The sequence below is a fragment of the Mustela lutreola genome, chromosome 8, assembly GCF_030435805.1.
Source record: "Mustela lutreola isolate mMusLut2 chromosome 8, mMusLut2.pri, whole genome shotgun sequence".
Lineage (NCBI taxonomy): Eukaryota > Metazoa > Chordata > Mammalia > Carnivora > Mustelidae > Mustela > Mustela lutreola.
In genome coordinates this window covers 26978415-27002890 of record NC_081297.1, presented here as the reverse complement: position 1 = coordinate 27002890, position 24476 = coordinate 26978415, and the positions used below count along the sequence as shown (strand labels likewise).

Genomic DNA, 24476 nt, shown 5'->3' with positions numbered 1-24476 from the left:
TTTTATGCCGCACCAATAGGAAGATGCCTTATAGGAATATATTTTTATGGATACACATGTGACATATATTCGCATAGTGTGTGCTGCATGTCACACCCTGTTCTACGCATGTTACAAACCCCAGCATCTCTGCTTCTCCTGGGGCCGTGCACCTGCTACTTACTCTGTTGTATGGGCCAGAACAGGGAACCAGAGATTAATAGGCAAGTGTTGGGACTGGGATTTGAATCCTCACTCCCACTCCATAATTCTGAATACAAACATTAAAAGTACCCTCCTCCAGGAATGTTAAAATTAAAGCCAAAGAACCTTGGGACAGGAATTTGAGAATTACAAATTCACCCTCCAGTTGCCTTTCCAAAAGAGAAACAGCCTTTTTTTTTTTTTTTTAAAGATTTTATTTATTTATTTGACAGAGATCACATGCAGGCAGAGAGAAAGAGAAAGAGAGAGAGAGAGAGAGAGGAGGAAGCAGGCTCCCTGCTGAGCAGAGAGACTGATGCGGGGCTCGATCCCAGGACCCTGGGATCATGACCTGAGCCAAAGGCAGAGGCTTTAACCCACTGAGCTACCCAGGCACACACACCCCCTTTTTAAAGATTTTATTTATTTGACAAAGAAAGAGATCACAAGTAGGCAGAGAGGCGGGCGGAGGGGGAAGGAGAAGCAGAGTCCCCGCTGAGTGGAGATCCCATCGAGGGGCTTGATCCCAGGACCGTTGGGATCATGACCTGAGCTGAAGGCAGATGTTAATAGACTGAGCCACCGGGAGCAGCCCCAAATATTTTTTGTTTTAAAGATTTTAGGAGAAGAACAATCTTTATGTGAGAGTGTTTTTATCATAAACTCTTTTCTAAAACACCTCTGCCAATCTAAAGGAGTATGCCAGGGGTTTAGGCATGAAATCACTGTTGAGGTCTATACTGGTAACACATCATTCACCTTTGCCAATCACAGGCGAGGCGACCACAGAAGGCCGGGCGGTGGGGTGGGGCTGTCTGCGGGACACACGGAGCTAACGGGAGTAGTTATTTCTAAGCCAGCTTCCAGGTCAAGTATCCACAAACATATTGTCCTTACGATAACTACAGTATCCACTGTACTTGCTTGGTCTCCAAGCTCAGAGCGAAAACAAAGGTTCCAGAAGAGAAAGATTTGTATATTGCTTCTGTGTGTGTGAACGTTAGTGTGCATCTGTGCACATCCATATACCTTCCTGAGTATGTTTCCTATTCGAGTGGTTACCCTGTTAGGAGAATGGATAAGATATGTTACAGGACAAGAGTTACAGGACAGTTTCCTTTCTTTTTTTAAAGATTTTTAAAATATTAATTTATTTGAGAAAGACAGAATGAGCTGGGTGAGGGAAAGGGAGAAGCAGACTCCCCACTGAGCCGGGAGCCTTGATGTGGGTGGGGCTCAATCACAGAAACCCGAGATCATTATCCAAGCCAGAGGCAGTAGTTCAAATGACTGAGCCACCCAGTAGGCCCTAATCCCTACTGTGGCTGCATTTGGAGATGGGACTTTAGAAGGGGAATTAGGGCTAGATGAAGTCACGAGGGCGGAGCTGTCACGAACGGAATCAGTGACCCTACAAGACGAGACATCAGAGAGATCACTCTCTCTCTCCACCATGTAAGGACATGGCGCCAAGGTGGCTGTCTGCAAGCCAGGAAGAGGGCCCTCATGAGAACCTAACCATGTGGGCACCCTGGTCTTGAACTTCCAGCCTGCAAAACTGTGAGAAAATAAATTTCTATTGCTCAAGCCCCCCAGGCTGTGGTATTTTGTAATGGCAGCCCAAAGGGACTAATTCAGGTACATTTCCCTTTAATTCAACAAATATTTACTGACCATCTAATCTGGGCAGGGCAAGGAGCCAATATTGCAAGACACAGAGAAATGAGTGGCACATAGCACCTGCCGATAAGGAGTGCTTATCAGGGGCACCTGGGTGGCTCAGCCATAAGGCATCTGCCTTTGGCTCAGGTCAAGATCCCAGGTCCCTGGGAATGAGCCCTGCATCAGGTTCCCTGCTCAGCAGGAAGCCTGCTTCCCCCTCTCCCACTCTCTCTGTGCTCCCTCTCTCGCTGTATCTCTCTCTGTTAAATACATAAAATTTTAGGGGGAAAAAAAGGAGTGCTTATCAGGGGCACAAACTACTAGTTTATGCTCATTTTAAAAAGCCAAAGCAGACAGTTTCCTTTGCTGTCTCACTCCTGGGCTCATAGGGTAGCAGCCTCTGGGCCTCCATGGCCATCCGTTTACCAATAAAAACAACTGGAAATGACAGAACTGGGTTTGAAGGTAGGGCAGAGTGACTTCACCCTGGAAGCCAGAAATCAACAGGGGAATTGGTCTCGATAAACTAACACCATTTAATGTTCTATACTTCTGCTCAAGCTAAAACGGGAAAAAGTGAATATGTAATCCCTGTTACCAACAGGGAATTTGAGATTTTCTCTAAGACCCACCTTCCAAACGGTAGGTAGCCTACCATGGGGGGTTGCGGTGGGGTAAACGTGGCTCAGCTCAGGATGTCACTGATCAATTACAAAGTAGATCCAAGGGAGGGGGTGCATAGATCCAAGGGAGGGGGTGCAGGCCACGTTTGCTGTGGGCTCAGCCCCACCTCTTGGCCTGTCCCCGCCCCCAGGAGGTCCCTGGCTGCCCTGAAACAGAGCATTTAATGCAGATGTTGTGACCGAATGTCAGGTAGGTATGGCCGACTTTTAAATCTCAATGCGCCATACTTTATCTATCCAAATGATGGCCATTGCTTTTCAAGCAGTCACAGTATTCCTATGGTGCTTGCTAATTCTTAAAATGTTTTAGATAATCTTTTGAGTTGCTTGTAAAGCTCGGGTCATATTTGTAAAAGCAATCCTCACTTGTGATAAATTTTTTGCACTCAGAATGGATTTGATCCCTTTTTTCCAAGTGGCAAAAGTCACTTAAAGTCAAGTATAGGGATTGGAGACAAGACGGGGAGGAGGAGGTGGTCAAACTGGTTTTATAAAATGAGGTGTGACTATTAGGTAATTACTGTGGGGTTCTTGGGGTTTATGGTGAGGTTTCTGGCCCCAAATTGGAAATGACAGAAATCAGATTTCCTTCCCTTGAAGATTCAATGTTAAAGCCAGCATCTCAATGGGATTGATCAGAGACACATAAACTTACCCACAAAGGGAAAGGATCACTCTCAGGGCTGGTCTAGTTATTCACTCTGTGGAAGGAGTGGAGGGAGTAGAAGATGTGTGGGGGGTGAGGGATGAGGGGGAAGCAAATGGGGTCTTAGCCAAGAGGCCTCGGACACCAGGGCCCCAGCGGTAAGACCTCTCACAAGGACAGACGTGGAGGCAGGAAGCTACTTCATCTGGTCATAGGAAATGCTCCTCTGTGTAACTTTCCTAACGCCGCGCTTTCTAAAGAACTCACTGAGGCCCTGATACACCCAGCACACAGGTGTGGTCCTGAGCCCTCTGGGGTGCCATTGCCTTACCATCTAGAATAAGATTCTATCATTCCTTTGCCAGTGAAGATTTTGAGGCATGGAGATGAAAAGGCAGTCCTCGTTCTCACAGCAAATCCAGGATTCCAAATAAAGTCAGGCTAGACTCACAGGCCACGCACATCCCCCCTCTGCCATCCTGACCCTGCTGACTCTCCTCCCTGGGTGGGAGGTCAGAGATCACGTGCCCTGAGGGCCCTGTCCGGGTGGGGGCGATGCCACTCACCCGAAGCCAGGTCACTCCCAGTACGGATTTACACTTTGAACTTGGGTAATAGGAGTCTTCCCCCGAGAATGAAAAATCATGTTTCTGAGTCTGCAGAGCTTAAGAACTGACTCGACATGCTGAAGAAATCACCAGAATAATGGATGCGACTCCGGGAGCCTCGGGGAGATGGACTTTTGGCTTCTCTGTGGTGACAGAGCCCTGTGATTTAGCCTGTAACCACAACGCTGTCTATAGTAAGAAAACGAAATTTCTTGGTGACTCATCAACCAGGCAACAGCAGCAGCACCAGAATAAACTATCATCTCAAATGAACCCTTGTACACGATTGTACCTATCTGAATGTTTATCTTCGGTTAAAAAATGAAAAACGTCAGTCCCGTTGCTTTATACGACCGCTATGATGGGTCGCACGCATCACTCTCAATGAAGAAAAGCCTAAATTTATTATGTGCAATTTACAAATACGGAAATAAAGGCACTGAAGGGGAAGAGAGCAGATGCAGAAGATGCTGAGGTTACAACTCCTGAATCTCATGTGCCTCGAAAAGCCACACTCTCTCTTCCACTGTCACGGTGAGTGGCGACAGCCCAGCAGGTTGCTGCCCATCGCTGGGAGGGAGGGCTCTGCTCTCACTGGCCTGATGGATGTGTAGTGCGAGCAGTTAAGCCACTGTGATGTATGGGGTTGTTTGTCATCACAGCCCATCCTAGCCTATCCTGATTGATTCAGGCACCGTCTCAGTGACTCTTTAATTCTCTGTATGGTTGGTTTAAAAACTACTTAAGGCATCAGCTCTGTGATTTCCTGATCTTGCAAACGGAGACAATATCCCACCTTGACACGCTTGTGATTAATGAACTACATTGTTCCGAACATTTCTTAAACTCATTTAGAGAAAGTTGCTGGGTAAGCAGAAAGCTTTATGCCATTATGTGCTTTGAAGGGATGTTTACAGAATCTTGCTGATTATAGTTTGCTGGTTACTTGCGCTATAAACATTTGTGAGGCTTTGCAGGGACCAGGCTGGGATCAAGGCCAGAAAGGCAGCCGGTGGCCCAGTCAGGTTCTACAGGACACACTGGGTAAGTTGTGTGCATCTTAGGTCAGAAGCAGCCTGTTCTGGGTCACGGGCACTGTCTTGGCTCCACGAGGACAGTACATTTCAGACTGATTTTCTCCTGGCCTGTAATTAACTACTCTTGCTCAATGGCTCTGCCTTTTCATTTTCTTTTCTCTTCTCAGATTCTTTTTCCATTTATCCTACGTTTTTATTCCTCCTTCTATTTGACAAAAAGAATCTCTTTATAAATGTCCCACTCGAAATGTGCTGCCTGATGGGAGCTGCATAAGATGCTAGCAGGATGGCCTTGCTGGGGTTTACAGAGCTCAGAAACCTGGGTTTTGGTTATATTCTTCGGGGAAAAGAGCAGAGTAGCTCTTTGGCCTTGCAGTGTGGCCCTACCACCCAGATTTGAGTTCCCCAGGGCTCTGGACTATTCCAGCGGGAAATGTGCTCATACCCAGCACGCCACAGGCTTCCAGAATAGACCCTGTTTCATGCCTGATTTGCCTTCCAAGGTGGGACCTGATCAGAAGAACACTTCCCACAGAGGGAGGGGTATTGACTGCTCTAGGCAATGTCCCCCGGTAATGATCCCTCCAGATGATCACCGTGAGCTGCTCTGGCTGAGCGCAGGGAGAGGAATCAGATGACCAGTGGCGCCCTGGCTCCTCTCCAGTTTCCCACGTGATATTTTACCATCACTCACACATATCCTTCCCCTACTTTAAACTTAACATTGGTACATCCCAGATGGATGCTCTTGGACAAATTTCCAACCTGAGCCTAAAAGTGCCCATGTCTAAAATGGCCAGGTGGGTGCATGAACTGGATTCCTGCCTTAAGACCTCCACCTTTATGTCATCATTACATGTTGTTTCTTCCTTCCCTAACAGTACCCAACATTCTCAAGGTCTATGCACCTATTCTCAAGCTTTACAATCATTCTGCATCCCCCCTCCCACCCCTTGATCTCTTAAATCTAGTGAGTTTCTTATATAATTTTGGGCAGCTTACCCAACCTCTCTGGGCCTCAGTCTCCTCAGCTGCAAAATGAAGGTGATGACTACACCTACCTCTCAGGGCTGTTCTGAGGATTAAATGAACTAATACTGAGCTGCACAAAGTGCTTGGACAGTGGCCCGCACAAATCAAGGCTCTCCTGTGTTTACTCCAGATTCTCATGACCTCAACTCAGAATTATTAGGAGAATCTTCTAAATGATGTCAGTTTATAAATGCCAGCCTGGTATCTCAGGCCTCTCTTTGAATCTAGGTCCAGTTAACCCACGCAACCTCACTCCACCCAGTTCCCCATACAAGTACTCATCTCTGTTCAACCTTTTTGTTTTGGCGTAAAGGAAACACCAATCTCAATTTTAATTCCAAACTTTTGCCCACAGCATGCTCTCACCTTCCTCTTCCCATTTAAATTTATCCCTGTTCAAGGCCCACTTCTTCCAGGAAGCCCTCCTGACCTTGCCACGTCCAAATGGTCTTTTAACTCTGAATCTCTATAACATTTGCCACATGTACCTCAATCACCCTTAGCATGTTCTTGTGTTGTAGCAAATTTATTTTGATTAAAACAATTTTAAATACAAGGGTGCCTGGGTGGCTCAGCTGGTTAAGTGTTGGACTCTTGGTTCCAGCTCAGGTTGTGATCTCATGGGTGGTGGGATTGAGCCCGACATTGGGCTCTGAACTCAGTGGGGAGTCTGCTTGAAGATTCTCTCCCTCTGCACCCCTACCCGCCCCTCTCTCTATATGAAATAAATAAATCTTTAAAAAAAATTTAAATTGTAGTAAAATGCTCATAACATAAAATCTACCACCTTAGCAATTTTTAAGTATACAGTTCAATATCATTAAGCATATTCACATTGTTGTGCAACCAATCTCCAGAACATTTCCTCTTATAAAACAAACTCTGCACCCATTAAACAACTCCCCCTTTTCCATTCCCTAACCCCTGGCGGGCACCATTCTGCTTTCTATCCCTATGTGTCTAACCACCCCAGGTAACTTGTATAAATGCAATTATATAGTCTTTCTCCTTTTGTGTCTGGCTTATTTCATTTAGCATAATATCCCCAAGGTTCATCCATTCGTAGTAGGTGTCAAAAGATCCTTCCTTTTCAAGGCTCAGTAACACTCCATTGTCTGTATAGACCATGTTTTGTTTACCCATTTCACCTGCTGATGGACACTTGAGTTGCTTCCATGTTTTGGCTAATGCTGTAGAGACATGGCGAATTTTTTGTGACATGATTTGTTCACCCAATAGTAGGCTAAATGGTGGCCTCAGAAGTTATGTCCACATCCTAATCCCTGGAACCTGTATTACCCTACATTACAAAAGATGTGACTAAGATTCCTGAGAGGAAGAGTTTATCCTGAATCATCCAGTTGGCCCTAAATGAATCACATGGATCCTTACAGGACAGAGGCAGAGGGATTTTTGACACAGAGACACACACACCACAGAAGGCCAGGTGAAGACAGGGACAAGACTGAAGTGACAAAGGCATCAAGGGACGCTGGCAACCACTGGCAGGCTGAAAGAGGCAAGGGAGGGATGGATTTTCCTCTCATGCCTCAGGAGGAAGCACGGGCCCCGCCAACAGCCTGGTCCCAGCTTTTCCTTCCAGAGCTGTGAGAAAATGTTTCCATAACTGTAAGCCACCAAGTTTGTGGTGATTTGTTATGGAGCCTCAGGAAGCAAATACACACGCTCAGACTACAACCCCCTAGATCTGGTATCCCTCCACAGTGCCTGACACAGAACTCCTAACAGCAGGAAACTCCACAATGGTAGGTTGGTTGGTTGAGGCGTGAGTAACTTGGGATCTCAGGTCAAAGCCTTTCATTAGTATTTGAATTCTCTCTTTACAGTACCTGGGGACTTTTGGGGCAAGGAAGCCATACAGGAACGTCCATGGGGGGAAGCCTCTGTCTCAGAGCTGACTCTGGGTCAGTCAATGGCACAGTGGGTTTCATCGCGAGGGACTCTCCCCTCAAACCCTTCCTCCCGGTCATTGTTCCCTTGTGGCATCTCGCAGATTCTAAATCAAGGGAACTGCCAGCCCTGAATTAACTGCATTAAAAAGAATTAAAACATCAAATGACTCCCATCTGTGCTTCCAAAGGAACCAAGGGCCCAGGGACCGAAAACTAATCCCTCCGCCCCCCCTCCCATCCTTCCCAAGGCCATTTTTGGACAATTTGCTTCTCCTGCAGTGCAGGCGCACAGGGACCACTGGGCCACCAGGGCTGGCTCCACCCCACTGGCCAGCCCCGTCCCCCCACCCCCATGGCACCCTGGTCCCAAGAAAGGGTGACTCTCTGCCCTGCAAGAGGGGCCACTGCCAGGTTGGTGACAGAAGAGCACAATGCAACACAGTCTGCCCTTTCTGTCCAAGTCCTCTGGAAACCTAGAGGGAGAGAGGGGTACAGAAGGGGCAGGTCCCAATACATGAAGTCTGAGCTCGCTGCCCCTTTGAAGACCCTGCCTGTTACTGTGTTCCTGAGCAGCTGGGAGTCTGTCTCCCGCCCTCCCCCTGCCCTGGGCTCTGTAACAAGCTAGGCAAGTGCTTGTTGGCTGTCCATTATTCTTGGGGAGGGGGCACCAGTGATGGAGGCAAAGCATGTCATCCTCCACGGGGAGAGAAAGCAGAAAGTCATTCTGCATGGGGACAAGGGTCTGGCGACACTCCCCTTCCCAGTCACCCTCCTGATGCTTTGGCTGATTAGCCTAGGAGACTTGCTCCCTTCCTGCCCGCTGAGCACGGCCCTGGGCTCTGGGACAGGGGCAAAGGGAGGTCACCTCCTTTAGGCAGGTTGATGTGAAGAACAATGGGCCTGGGGACTTCCAGGCCCCCCACCCCCAGGATAGGTAGCAGGGATCCTTAAGTGGGTTCTGCCAGGGAAAACATCTGTCTGTTCAGAGGTCCCCATCCAGCCTGAACCCCAACCCACAAGAGGACACGAGACAAATGCTGTACCTCCAGTTTAGGAATGACCAGCGGGTACAACTTGTCCACAAAGCTGCAGAAGGACAGCTATTTACGGATGTGGCCTCTACCCGGTCACTGCCCGAGGGGCTTTATACAAATGAATGCATCAGTCCACATTGGCGGCCCAGGAAGTAGATGCCAGCATCACCCTGACTTGATGGGAGGAGGCAGCTGAGGCACAGAGAGGAGTAACTGGCCATCTACCAACCACTAGTAACCAGCAGATCTTATTCCTACGGCAAGGGCGTGCAAGTCACTCTGGAATGCTGGCCCATATACAGAGCCCGAGAGACCATTTAGGCAACCCACTCAACTTCGAGGGGAGAAGATGAAGGGTCACGGAGTGGAGAAGCCTGTCCAAGGATTGAGGAGATAGGGCTGGGGTCCAAGCACCTAGTGCAGCCCTTGGGCCCTTCCACGATTCTGTGTAGTAGGGACTGCACAGGTTCTTTCAGGAATGGCTGCAAAGTTCTGAAGCAGGAAGCAGAAAATGACAAGGGGTGTCCCGGCAGACAGAAAGTGGTCATTTGCACACTATGCTCCTATCCAGGCTTCCTAGCTTCTTCCCGGCTTTCCCTCCTGCTGCTTGTTTCCCCAACACCCAGCACTGTCCTAATGTCAGGCCTCCCCACTGCCAGGTTCTGGGCTGCAAGCTTCATTTATATCACCTAATTTAATCTTCTAAACAATCCTGCAGAAGTTTCTGGAGGAGGACACAGGGGCTTACAAGTGTTAGTGTTCCCAAGGTCACAGTCCCCCCAAGGGCATAGGGTACATGCAGAGCTTACTTCTGTGAGTGACTCCAAAGCTTTGGCTTTAACGACTGGGCAGGGATCCAGCAAGTAACAGTGCAATCAGGAGGGGACTGCGCGGCTTTTTCCAAATGCAATAGAATTTTGCCAGACGAGAAGTTCCTAAAGGGCAGGGATCGGGTTTTATGAAACAGTGTACCCTGCACCCCAGCACACTGGCCGACACACAGCCCGTGCCTCATGCAGGTTTCTCAGTGGCAGACAGGGACAGACCGAAGGGTCGCGTGGCTGACTGTTAACAGCAGCCTGGCAGGGAAGCAGAACACTGGAGAGGACACCCACACACTCTCTCCAGCACAGATCTGCCAGGCAGAGATGGTGTTGCTGCACCGAGCTAGCTGGGGCCAGACAGCACAAGCTCAGATGTGACCGAGTTGCCTGATTTCAACAGGATGCCATGATATGGACTTTGGCAACATGACCTGTAATCCCAAGAAGGGATGCGTCACGTCTGTGCTCCTAACCCCTATTTCGGTGCCCCTCTTCCTCCTACCCTGACTTCTCTCTCATGCCAACTAGGTCACAGCAGGCTCCTGTAATGGCCTCCCTCCCCCTCCTCCCCATTCCCTCTCCTGCCAACAGCCTCTGCCACGGAGCATGGAGATGGGGACTCCGGGAACAGCCGTCTTGGCTTCCCGGTTGGCCCTTCCACCTCTGGGTACTGCCCAGATAGCCTTCTTTCTACAATACTACTTTATTCCCTTGTTCTCTTCCTCTTACTTCCACATGGTTTCTTCCACATGTCGCTGAGAGACAGCCTGGTCTCAGGCTCCGAAAACTTGGGGCTGCTATCCGTCTGGGGAGCTGCGTCTTTCTCATCCATGCATTTGAATGATGCCCAATGGGAAGGCTTTGACAGGCGTACATAATTACTGCTCCTCCAGAAATGCAAAGTGCTTCTGCCAGCCGGCCTTGGGGAGCCCGCTTTATTCAGGCTCTGCCCCCCCTTGGGACTCCGGGCGGGCGGGCAGGTGTTCATTAGGGAGCGCCTGCTGATCTGCATCGTAACCCCCCCCCCCCACCCTGACGCCAGCCCGCTCACGGCAATGTCACAAGGGCTGTTCTTCCAGGGTGGCTCTCCTCGGCAGCCTCTTTGCAGTAATGAAATGATAACTGTTTCATGGAGGCGAAAACACAAAAAGACACACAGTCGTCAGCTTGGCTGTACCGGGGAGGGCTGTCAAGTCTGCACTCCCAACTCTGAGGTATTTTCTAGCAAAGAGTGGGGTGCCAAGGTTCCTGGGATTCAAGCTTCATGTAAGCATCATGTCTACCACTTGTATTGTTATTCCTTTAAAAAGAAGCCTGCTCTACAGTTCCATCATGACCCCCTCTGGTCCTACTGTGGGTGAAAAATCACCATTTGGGGTGTAAACTGTCCATACATTCACTGGAAGACGGAGTGAGTTTTCTCGAGGACCAATGGGCAGATTAGTTAACTTTTCTAGTCGGCCAAATGGTACCAGGACCCAGGTTTGTGACATATCACACGGACCTATTCACTTTGCTTGATGCTCAGGGAAGTATGGAGAAGAGTGACATTCACGAGTGCGTGGAACTGGATCTTTGAGGTTGGTGCTCTGCGTGGTGCGAAGTCTCAGGCCAGCTTCAGTCATTCCAACCATCACTTTTATAGTCAGCAGGAGCTTGGAGCTCTTAGGAGGGTTGTGAGCGAAGGCACTGTATGGCCACGGGGCAGAGAGGAATAGTAGAGGTAGAGCCATTTGCAGGGACAGGGAATTGATCTGCTACTTTCTACTGTCATGGAGAGGAGAGGTGGCACCTGCTGTCCTCTGCCTCGGGCATGGCTGGCCTTCAAACAAGGTGACCTGCTTTCTAGCAGGGTGGGGGAAGGGAGTCTGCAGGGGGTAAAGTTAAGTGTTCCTTCCTGATATCTGGGCAGTGGGCTTGTAGTCAGACCACAGGGTTTGGAAACACAGTTTACCCTGCGTGTGTGGCTGCTCGGCATTTACTTTCTCTTTGAAACATGGGGACAGCAGTATCTATCTCAGAGTGGTCGTGAGGCTCAAGACATGATTGTTTAGAAAGTGCCTGGTGCATGAAAGGTGCTTGAGAAAAGCAGGCTCCCCTCTTCTCCTCTGACCAGTCACTGAATCCCCACAAAAATTACCTAACTTCTCATCAGGTCGCCAAGAAACCCGCTCTGATCAGAATCTCAATCCTCTTTCTGATTGAACCGCCACACCCTTCATATCAGGAACCATGAATAAACCATCACTATGCAGTAAGGAGAACAGAAAGCAGACGACTTCCGGCAGAATGCAACTTACCTGGGGAGACTTGCCCTAAATAGCACACCTTCTCCGCTCCCTGTGTCCACTCAGTAACACCGGCCTCCATTCACCTGCCTACTTGACCCCATCCCATCTGTCCCCGCCTCCAGCTTCTCCAGGGCTAACATGACACTTATCAGCTAGAAGAAAAAGAAGCGTCTCTCCAGCTCCGGTGAGATGCTTGGAGACACGGCACTGGCTTTCCATTGTTTGTCAGCATTTTAATTTGGAAGTTCCCCGAGCCTCCTCCCTGTGGATCCTTTCCCCATCACTCCTGCAAACTGCTGGCTGGTACATGCTGGAGAGAGAGACTGAGCTCCGCTGATGATGTCATTTTCAATATGATTAAAACGGTCCTCCCCCGGGGGTAGGAGCGACGAAAAAGTGCAGGTACGGGTGTCCCGGGAGGCGAAGAGCAACTTGGCTGAAAAATATTTGTTCCTGAAAAGCAGTTTCATTAAAGTCAGACAAGCAGCGATGCCAAAGGCACCGCAGCCCGCCCCCCTTCCTCGTGCTAATTAAGTGGATGAGAACAGATGATCTGCCGCAGGGGCCAAAGAAAAACTGTGCGTTTGTAATATCCTCGTTCTCAGATCAAAAATATTATTTTATTATTTACCACCTACCTCCACCCACCACCATATTCAGGTCTGGAGGAGGCTTATAAGATTTTAAATGGTGTAAAATCGGGGGCATTAAGAACATGTAGATGACAGAGGCCAAGGCAGAGGATGGGGCCCAGGAGATAAACTAGCTCCAGCCACCAGCAGACTTGACGTAGTCACCCAGGCAAGTTCATCAGCAGGTTCAGGGAGCTGGCCAAGGTCCCACACACTTCCTTCCCTAGAAGTATACCAGAGAAGGAATTTGCCGTATGGTCCTGCACATAAGGGCCACTGAAGGAAATGCAGCTCACGTGAAATGTTTCCTGGTTTAGCTTCTGATGAGGCCCAGGACAAGGCAACGTGCACCGCCTCTGTTGCTCAGAGCAGACTTTATAAAGCCTCTTCTCACAACTGGTGGTATATTCCTTCTGGGAGAGGCCTTAGATGTTGTCATAAGTGAACCTGGCCAGAAATTTTGGAAGCAGTATTTTGTTAGGTTTTAAACACATGCTAATATTAGACATTAGCAGCTCTGCATGGACATTTTGTCTTGATGTAAAAGCCAAACTGCCTAAGAAATGCGAAGTCAGTCCCCATCTAGGTAAAGCGAAAACAGCCTCCTGCAGACCTATAAGATGAGAGGAAGGAATTGTGTTCAGAAAAACACGTTCAAGAAAGTGAAAGCAGGTGGACTGAGTCAAGTGCTCTTGGATCCCAGCGGGATGGACGGGAGTCCTGGTCATCGGCCAGGAGGCAGGGAATGGCCTGGGTCTGCCCTTCTGCTAGGGCAGGTCTACAAGCCCACCCCTAAGATATGGCCAGGGCTGGGGCGGGGGGAGGTTCTGGCGGGTTCAAGAGCAGGAGGGAGAAGGGGTCTCTCTGCTCCCACCTGCTTCGGCTCTTGATGGCCCGGCTCAGCTCTACACATCTGCTCCTGCAGCCCCCAGGCCTCTTGCTCTTTGTCTACTGCCCAGATCACTTCTCGCTGGGGACCCTGCGTGCTGACCCCCGTGCAGACAGCTGTCGCCATCTCACACCCCTCCCTCCGGTGCCTGCCCTGCTGCCCCGGTGGCTCCATGGCTGGCTCTGCTCAGGGAGGTACCCTCTCCTGCTTGCCCCCCATCCCCCAATACTTTCATCTTTGTTCACATCTGTCTTTCCAAGAATGACCACCTCCTGGAAGCAGGAACGGTGTCGCACGCTCATTTCTGTTAAGCCCAGCCTACATGGCCAGGGGTAAAAGTCTCCATGAATGGATGGAAGAAATCACGAATGAGTGAGCAGGGAGGCGGGGAGATGCAAAGCGTTCCCCTGGGTTCAATTCCCAGGTCAAATCCCCCTCAATCTTCACATGAGTCCTGGGTGAGCTCATCTCTTCTCCTGGTTCAAATGCCCACCAAATTCAAGTGTGTCCCAAAGTCAGAGGCAGGACTCTTCGAGACAGAAGGTCCGGCTTAGCGGTCTGCTAGCCCCCAGCACCCTTACAAAGTGGAGCTGAGCAAACGGGGAGGTCTGGCAGTGGAAATAAAGAAAAGTCGGGACAAGGTACTCATCCCAGCCTGATTTTGCCGCCTGCCTGTTTCTCCGTGTCAAAACTGTTTCATCAAACTGAATCGAAGGCGTGGCCGGGCCACCTGCAACCTCTCACTTTCAGTGAGAGGATGCGTGTGCGGTGTGGGGGACCCTCTGACCCTGCCTGTCACTGAGGTCTGCGTCCAGCAACGCCTCAGCTGGGGACCTGCCCGCACTCCTCCAGCTCGTCCTTGCGTTCTCCTTTCCAGAGCACAGTCAATATGCTTTACATTCATAATAGCGTGTCAATCTGGAAAGAGAGAGACCATCATGGGTTGTGACCCCGTGGCGGCAAGTGTCACTGGTTGCTAGGCAGGGTGTCCTTTGGGCAGGGAGCTGTCACTCCCGGACCCTCTTTCCTTCACTTGTAGGAGGGAAGGGTCAGACGAAGGCCCCTGTCACTGGCACAAAGGAGATTTTGTTGTCTGGGCTGTTGCCTTTCAAAGCCTCTCTGAATATCTCCATCAAAGAAATCAAGGATTCAACTCAGCCGTAGCATCAGAATGAGAAGGTGAAACAAACAATGCAAATATAACACATTTTCCTCCCAGAGCTTCTCTAAAGCCCGGCTGGGGTAGAAGGAGTCCCGGGCCCAGCTCAGAATGAGTTCCAGGTGCTTGTCCCAACTCTGCAGACCCCAGAGTTCTGTGCTTCTAAGAGTAGAGGGGTTAGGATTATAGTTGATTTCCCACTGCGGATTTCACCTATTCTCATCCTGTGCAGAACCAGTAGGAGGCTCCGAAGAAACACAACTCCAGCACTGCCATGCAACACTTCGTAAGAAGCCTAAAGGCTCGCCCTGCAAGTTCGTGGTCGGGGTCATACAAAGGGTGAACATGTGCATATGCACACACATGCGTGTACATCTGCACTCAGTATTGCGGCTTTTGATTTTTTATTTTTATATTTTATTTTATTTTTTTTTAAGATTTTATTTATTTACTTGTCAGAGATAGAGGGAGAGAGAGCGAGTGAGCACAGGCAGACAGAGAGGCAGGCAGAGGCAGAGGGAGAAGCAGGCTCCCTGCTGAGCAAGGAGCCCGATGTGGGACTCGATCCCAGGGTGCTGGGATCATGACCTGAGCCGAAGGCAGCTGCCCAACCAATGAGCCACCCAGGCGTCCCTTATTTTTATATTTTTAAAGACTTATTTATTTGAGAGGGGGAGAGCATGTGCACATATGCATGTGAGCCGAGGGAGGGGCGGAGGGAGAGAATCTTCAAGCAGACTCCCTGCTGAGTGCGGAGCCTGACTTGGGGCTCGATTCCACAACCCTGAGATCATGGCCTGAGCTGAAACCAAGAGCTGGATGCACAACCAACTGAGCCACCCAGGTGCCCTAGCGACTTTTGATTTTTTAAAACATTACTCCAGACCTATGTCCTTCCACATGACACTTCTCAGATGAACAGAGAGGCATGAGAGAGGTGGGACCCTCGCTTTCAGCCTGCCAGGTTTTTAGACCAAACATGCCTTCTCTGATCCCCCAGTAGAGCCTCTCTGGATGAAAATGACCCCATGAGCTTCCAGCTGGAGTCCTGGGCACTGATCTGGGCCTTAAGGACCCGGGATGGCCCCGGCTAAGAAATAGGAGGGGACTGGGTCAGACATCTGGATCGAATCAGGATTCATGAACTGTTGTGCGATCGTGGCCAAGTAGCCTCATTTCTCAGAGCTTTAGCTTCCACTCTGTGAAATGGGTTGAATTAATACTGCTGACCTTCTAAATGTCGTGAAAATGAAATAAGACCATATGTGCAAAATGTAATTCAGTTCTTGACACATGATTATGACAGAATGCCTGTTAATTCCCCTCACACTTTCTCTTTGCACTTCCCCTGCCACAGCCCAACTTCTGTCAACGTCCTCATCCCAAGCTGCCTTCTTTGCCTAGGAGCTTCCCAGACTGTCATGACCAGGGAACATGATGGCATTCGCTGGGGCTGATGTCCACTGGATGGTCCTGGTGTGGGTGGATGTGCACCTTTATCAGAATTCATTAAGCCTGCTACCCCTAGACCTTCTTAGCTGAGCCCATGGAAAGTCTCCTCTTGATGCATAGTTTCTAAGACTTTCGCTTCCTCAGTCGGAGAGCAGAGGGAAGAATGAAACAGAGCAAAAGCGAAAACAAAACCCAGGCCTGACTTATATTCCCGTGCATGTAAGAGGACACCTCAGACTACAAGAACCAGCTCTCCCATGGGGCTCCCCGGAGAGTGAGCCTGGACCCCGATTCCCTCCCGGCACACTTCTGACCGCTCCCTCCACGTCTCTTCAGAGATACAGCCCAGGCTGGTCTTTCCAACTACTTGATTAAAATGCCCTCAAGGATGAGTCACCATACTCCCCAGATCCGTTCCCCAACAGAACCTGGTGCTTTGTTCAGATTTGGAGGTTCTAGAACAGGAAGCAGGAAATGTGGGCAGAAAAACCACCTGGGATGTTCTACTCAATTAGTGATTTCCAGCCTTGGCTGTACGTGAGGCTCGCCTGGGAAATCTGAAAAGCCAGAGCTGCCTGGGCCCCGTCAAGATAGTCTGACTGAATGGGTCTTGGAGGGGCCCAGGAACTGGCTGATTCTAATGAGAAGCCAGGATTGAGATTCCAAAGGAAGAAACAGTGAGCAGGGGTGACGTTTACCTGTAGTGATATCAGAATCCTGATACCTTTCAGTTTATAGACCGTCTTCACACACATGCTCCCCTAACACAGAGTGGCGTTCACAGAGCACCCACTTTGTGCTGAGCCATGTGCCAGGCATGGAGCTCTGCAACAGGAACCCACAAGGAAGCAGTCCCAACTCCCAACACCATGGGCGCCCCACCACAGGCTGTGTGGCTGATAGCCCTGGTTCTGGGGCTGCAGGGCCTTGGCGAGTTAGATGGACCTCTTGATACATAACAGCACTTACTCATCCTCATGTCGTGAGGGTTAAAGTCCTGACAACAGGTAAAGCCTTATAACAGTGTCTAGCATTTCCCAAGATCATCAGAAGTTCTCCATGATATACACACCTCTGTAGTTCATCTCAACAGCCCTATGAGACAAGTGCTATTGTCACTGTTATTCCTACAGCAAGGGTCCCCCACCTATCAGGGTACCTGGGGTTCAGGCCCAGGCAAGCAGACTCTAGATCTTGTCTCTTTATCCAGGGAGGCTGTAACTTGGCACTTCCGGTGCTGTTTGCAGGGAAGAAATGAAACAAAAAACCATGAACCTGTAGGTTGGGTGGTATCCCATGGCCAAGGTCTGTGCTTCCAGCTCTAAGTGGAACATTCCAGAAAGTCAGAGGGCAGGACCCAACAGGAATCTTCTGTGCTTTCTGGAGGGACAGTGAGTGGAGGAAGCAGAGGCGGCAGCGGTCTCTGACCATGACCTTCCCTGACATCCCTATTCCAGAAGCATCTCCTGGCCACTCCCCTTTCCTGGGAGTTGGTTCAACCACAGCTCCCCTCTGGACTTCCTGCCTTTCTCCAGGAGCACCCTCCTGGGCAATCTGGTCACTTTCAGGGGCTAAGTCTGGAGGAAAGATGGCCTGAACTCCAATCATGGGGCCTCAGAGCCTCTGGGGAGCTGCTGCTTCCTCCTCTTTTTGAGCATCAGGGGGTCAGAGAATGTTAAGCAGCGTTACTCTTGGAGCCTGTTAGTGCTTATGACAGCGAATTGTACAGGTGGTGTTAAGTACCTCTTTCTTTCCCCGAAGAGGGGATGACGTGAAATTCTGAGAAGAAAATTAACACGGGCATGAATTCCCTCACTAAGAAGGTTTTGACAACCCAGATGCTTTCTAAGAAGGCTGCGGCTTTTTGGCGTGTGGTAAGACACACCACCAAATTTACCATCTCAGGGTTGAGAACAATTACACTGCAGTGCAATCAATCTCCAGAGCTCATCTCATTCAGTGACACCGAAACTCTGTACCTATTAAACAAGGTATTGAGTCTATTACAGTTGAAGGAAAATTAAATCGGCGCGGTTTTAAAAACTGGTCTAAAGATCTAAAGAAGACATGGAAGGAAAACACACAAACCTACAGGCCTTTTTCCAAATATCACAAATTCAGAATTCTAGCATTTATTCTTTTCCTACTGCCTCCTCCTTCACTCCGGTGTTTCACACATGCAGCATATTAAAAATGTCGGAAGTAAAGATTCTCAACAAACCCTGAAGTCCAGTTGTGGAGAAAACACACCAGTTCCCCTAAGAATCTGACCTTTATTTATAGCCCATCGACATTTCAGGAACCAAGGGCTTCCCTTATTTCATGCTGTTAAAATTGAATCTGAAAACCATGGAATTTAAAAAAATTTTTTTTTTTTTTTTTTTTTAAATAAAAGCAGTCCTGAAAGGCACCTCCCTTAGTGACTTGAGACACTAGGTCACATTTCCTGCTGGGCTGGACTGCAGACCAAGCGTCATATACGTGTTGCTCAAAGCAGCACCCCTGTTTTTCAGTTTTAACTGACACAGGACTGGGCAAAAGGTCTGACCCTCAGTTTACCTTTATCCATTTCTTTCTGAATAAATTATAACCCTGACAATTGAAGAGTGAGCCACAGGAACAAACTTAGCATCTTCACGGAGTGAGATGTTATGTTACATAACAGAAAGGGTACAGGGTACCTGGTAATTCCAACAGGTTATGTGCATGCCCTGGATGAAGTTTTAACAAAACTATAGGATGTAAACAAAGCTCTACGAATGTTGGTGGGTTGTACTCAATCTGTGACAAAGGACGTCCATGCTCTTCAATGTGGGGTATATAACCTTTTTTTTTTTTTTTTTTTTTTATTTATTTATTTGACAGACAGAGATCACAAGTAGGCAGAGAGGCAGGCAGAGAGAGGGGGGGAAGCAGGCTCCCTGCTGAGCAGAGAGTCCAATGCAGGGCTCGATCCCAGGACCCTGAGATCATGACCTGAGCCAAAGGCAGAGGCTTAACCCAATTGAGTCACCCAGGTGCCCCCATATATAACGTTTTATCCTTGGATTTCTTTTCTTTTCTCTTCTTCTTCTTTTTTTTTTTTTTTTTCAGATTTTATTTATTTATTTGAGAGAGAGCATGAGTAGGGGAGGGGCAGAAAGAGAGGGAAGGAGAGAATCTCAAGCAGACTCCCCACTGAGCAAGGAGCCCGATGTGGGACTTGATCCCAGGACCCTGGGACCATGACCTGAGCCAAAAGTGGACACTTAACCGACTAAGTCACTCAGGCATCCTTATGTTTGGATTTCAAATAATGGCCTTTGTATGTCAGATGTATGAATAAAGTGGGTATGTTTGAAATAAAAGTTTTATAACTCAACATTTTAAAAGTAACAGAACCTTGGTAATTTTTACTTTTTTCTTTCTTGTCTGTACACACCTCGGCAATACGAGGGAGGAAAGGTGGAGGGGTCCATGGGACAGTCTGGGAAACAGAGCAGGTCTAATTCTTGCACTGACTTGTGCTCTGGTGTCCACCCCCCAACGCCCACCCCTGCCCTCACTGTCTGTGCCCTCCCTTCGGTATTTATTTTGAGTTTGGTTCCTGCTGAAATGCCTCAATCCTAGGACTCTTCCTGCCCGTCTTCCTGACTTGGTGCCAGTGAGGAAGTGAAAGGCTCCCCCATGCTGAGTGTGCTCTAGAACCCAGATTACAAGCGGCCAATGGTTCACTCCTCACCCTCAGAGTCCCTGCCAACTTTTCAAGGCCCGGACAGTGCTATGTGTTGCATTCAAGACCGGAACACCCCAGCTTCGAGTCTGGGGGTAAAGGCATGGAGAAGTAAAAAAATGCTTGCCTTTCCTTTACAGAGCCCCTAAAAATTTCTAATGTGGTTTCCAGAAAGCTCCTGAGCATGCTGTGATAATCTGCTGGCCCGGCCATCCATGGTCTGCAAGGCGGGGTCTGGGGTCCGTCAGCTTCACCAAGCAGGGTGTCTGAGTGCCAGGGGCGCTGGGTGGGCCCAAGGGAGACATGCTTGTTGCCTGTGGCTGCGGAATGAGCTAGGGTTTTTTGATGGTTCCCAGGGTGTATACACACATCAAAACAATCAGATTACGTACTTTGAATACGCACATTTTGATAAATGTCAATATGCCTCAATAAAGCTATTCAGGATTACTTACAAACTTTGCTTTTAAAACAGAAAGGTGGACATGATGCACAGTGAAAGGAATGCACAACAAAGAATCAGTCCCTCCCTCCCCGCCGCCCGGACCTCCAAGCCCCTGGTCAAGGGATTTTTCGGACAGACGCTCAGACACAAAAGTGGGCACTGTGTGCTTACACGTCAAACCCAAAGTGGGAAGTTCTCCTCCGTGAGGATGTGGAAGCTGGTTCGAAAAATACCAAGTGTTGAGGCAGCAGAGCCGGTTCTCTTAAGAAACCAGTCTCTGGACACAAATTCGTTTAGTCTTCCTTAAAATATAACTCTCTGCCTGCAGACATGAGCTCAACCCCCGTCCTCTTCTCCAGGAAGAAGAATGGGGAGTTACCAAACCTCTTACCCCTGAGGCTTCTTTCAGCTCCTCCAAGTATTAATTTTTGAATAGTCAAAGGGTACCAGAATTTGAAAGCTTGACATTAAAAAGAAAACTTTTGAAAAGCTTGACTTCATCCCCCAGGGCATATAGGAGACTAAATTGATGTGCCTGAAATTTCTGGTCTGGAGAATAGTCTTCACAGGGTTACAAAGAACATCAATAGAGAAAGGAATGGGGGCCACAGGGGGGGAATAGGGAATAGAGAAGGGCCCAAGTTAATGTATGACATACTTCCAGGAAGGCTATTAAGATGGGGTGATTTACATGAGCTCAAGGAGCACCAAATGGCTTTTTAAGCAGACAGGGTTAACATTTCTCTTCTTGACTACACAGACCTCACTCTTACCTCTCAAATTCTTCTCTGCTCAGCTTTTTTCCTTAGATCCACTTTGGCAAAGGAACTCGCAGACAATCAGATTGTCTCCATGGTGGCCGTGTGCACAGAGCATCATCTCAGACCACATAGTCAGGCTGCCGAGGGCGCCTGGGATGGAGGTCACCAGAACAAATTTTGAAAGAAACATAGTCTCTTTCTTTTCAAAACTCACTCAGTCGGCATGCCAGCAAATAGAATGGCTGAGAGCAGGGCTCTGGGACCAGACAAACTTGGGTTTAAGCCCTGTTCTTTCACTCCTGGAGATGTATGACCTTCAGGAATTAACTCTTTGTGACTCAGTTTCCTCAACACCAGCATGGACATAGAAACAGTTGTTTCTAGAGTTGTCATAAAGAATCAGTAAAAACATACACATGTATTTAGTAGTGTGCCTGCCAATGTAAATATTTGCAACTTTAATATGTTATTATATACTTTAATATATAGCTACCTACTCTTTATATATTATTATTTTTATTCAATGATTCAGTGAGCATCTAGAGAGTACCTATGATGGACTGGCGCTACAGGGCTCAGTAGAGAATTCAGTACAGAATTTTTCTTTACGGAACGGATGTCAGTTTTTCTTGGAACTCTTAGGACATTGGACATTTTGGTTGCATCATCTTCCTAAAAGGCTCAAAACATTATTATTATTATCATTATTATTTTGATCATTTCCTTGATCTCAGTAGTTTCTGGGAAAGGAAAAAGAGGTAGTATAGAAATCAACACTTTTTGTGGGAGAAACTGAGGTGCAGAAAGGCCAAGTGGCTTGTCCAGATCGTCCCATTTGTGACTTAAGTGCTGAGAGAAGACAGGTGCCTTGGCGGGGAGTCAAATGGGGCATTGCCCCGACTGTTAGACACAGAGTCCTGGGAAGACTGACCAACCTTTAAGTGCCTCTACAGCAAGCCTCCTCAATGACTTTCAGAGCAAATGTGCCCGCATCTCAGATGGGAATGCACTGTAAGGCAGTTCTCACTCTTGCTTGACATGGAAGCCTCTCCTCAAACTTCTGGGCCTCATGTTCCATGGAGCACACCTTTGGGAATGCTAGTTCAGGGAATGGTCTCCTCAAAGGGCGTGGACTTTTGAAAGGACCATCCAAAATTAGAAATACAAGTTTAAACAAACAAAACTGCCTCCTTTCTCTCTCCCTTAATATGGTCACTGAGCTTGGTAAGAAACTTCTGAAGCACAGCGGGCTGAGCCCGGCAAATATCAAGGGCCCTGACACTGGGATTCTGGAGTCCCAGCTGGGCTCTGAATCACCACTTCCCTGTATCACACACCAAGAATCCAAGAATTCCAGCCAAGATTCTTGACCCTGTTTAACGAAACTGTTCAGAGATTTCCATAAATCAGAATGCCAGCAGTGGGGAACGCAGATAAAATCCCAAAGGATCAGAGGGTCGTGTTGGCAGTCACTGAGCTTTCTCCAAAAGTTGATCAAAATGGGTAGCTTCTGCTTTTTTTTACATCCTTGGATAGTATTATTCCTTAATCTCACCCCTATGTCAGCCTGACACACATGTTCATCAACTGTGCTCCCACTCTTGACCGCGTAACCCTGCATCCACCGGTAAGAAATGTGTGAGTGTGCTGCAATCATGACTTCCTGCCTTCTTCCCATCCAATCCCCATCTCACTCTCTGCTAGGTGCTCCGACAACCGACGTGACTGGTGACATACACCCACCGGGCACCTCCTGTCTACTTCCTCACTCTCCATTCTGCTTCCTGTTCTGACCACAGCAGAGCGGTCAGGAATTTGTCTCTGGTCTCTTTGGTAACCCACCAGAGAGCACCTCTAAAGAGGATGAAGAGGAAAGGAGGCTCAATGCCACCAGAAATCGTAACCTCTCCTCTGCTTATCCCAGTCTTCAGAACATCATGGGAAACGTCTCTGAACTCCCAGGCACCATGGCGGTCTGCTTTCATAAGCTCATCTCTTTGTTCTGTGCTTCTTGGTTAGTCCTGTTGTTTCTTCTCCGAATTGTTTTCTACGTATCTGACCATATTGGCATTAGATTCTTTACTCTGCAAGCTCCCAGGAGATGGAGACAGTTCCGATTTTCCTTATGATACCAAAACACGGACCATGACCATGACATTGAATAAAGCCATCCATTGATGAAACAGATAAACACAATAATTAACATAACTTTAGGGCCGAACTGGAAGAACCACTTCTCAAGACATTTTGAGGAGGTCACTGCATATTTAGTTATCTATCTTAGTTAGAAGACTAAGAGAATTGTATTTCTGAGGAAATACTTTCCAAATGACCCTCCTCAGTGGTCATCTCAGCCAATAGGCTTCCTGCCCTAAAATGCCACTGAGATAAATTTGAGTCTATAGGTACAGTTGTCAAGTTCTAAGGTTTTCACAGTGAGGTCCTAGATATTTTGGCTTTGGGCACAATTAACATTCTTCTCTTTTCTTTCTCCTTTAAGTTCATAGGCCAAGAGGGTTTAAGATTCAGATGGCATGCTTTTCCAGATTGCTATGTCAATGACAGCTGGCTCAATGCTCCTCAAACCCAGGGCATCACAGACCCTGGAAAACCGTTTCCTGGCTCACAGGGGGTGGTGGGGGTGGTGGGAGGAGGTGCAGTCATCCATGTGTTATGGTGACTGAGGTGAGGAAGTAGTGGACACCACCACCAGAGCAATGACTTGGGCCCCAGCTGGCAAGTGCTGAGCAGGCTCGGACTCCCTCTGGTAAACACCCAGTCAGAGAGCGGCCTTCAGAGCCAGCAACACAGAGCCAGACTCATGAAACATTCACTTCCCAGGTGAGAAGCCAGGGTCTCATTGCAGGTAGCACACCAGGGTATGCCCACACAGATGATGGCGGGAGGCCTGGTGCATTCCCTCAGGATGGCTGTGGGGTAGAGCTCTGCACACCCTATCACTTTTATGCCTCACAACTGTCCTTCAAAGAAAGAATCATTATCTACTTTCATTTCCTTTTACTTACTTTCCTAACCAAAAAAAAAAAAAAAAAAGATTTCAATTCCAGGCTTAAAGAGGTCAAAATCACTGTTATGAACTAAATTGTGTCCCCCAAATTCTTCAGTTCAAGCGCTCATCCTCAAGTGACTATCTTTAAAAAGGTTAATTAGGTGGGAATGCAAGTTGGTGCAGCCTCTTTGAAGAACAGTGTGGAGATTCCTCAAGAAATTAAAAACAGAACTTCCCTATGACCCTGCCATTGCACTACTGGGTATTTACCCCAAAGATACAGACGTAGTGAAAAGAAGGGCCATCTGTACCCCAATGTTTATAGCAGCAATGGCCACGGTCGCCAAACTGTGGAAAGAACCAAGATGCCCTTCAACGGATGAAAGGATAAGGAAGATGTGGTCCATAGACACTGTGGAGTATTATGCCTCCATCAGAAAGGATGAATACCCAACTTTTGTAGCAACATGGATGGGACTGGAAGAGATTATGCTGAGTGAAAT

General features: G+C 48.3%; 1 protein-coding gene across 10 annotated transcripts in view; it reads right to left on the bottom strand.

Moving 5' to 3' along the window:
• The window catches only part of FRMD4A (FERM domain containing 4A), a 609448-nt gene that overhangs the window by 148692 nt on the left and 436280 nt on the right, over window positions 1-24476 (bottom strand). The gene's annotated exons all lie outside the window — the stretch shown is intronic.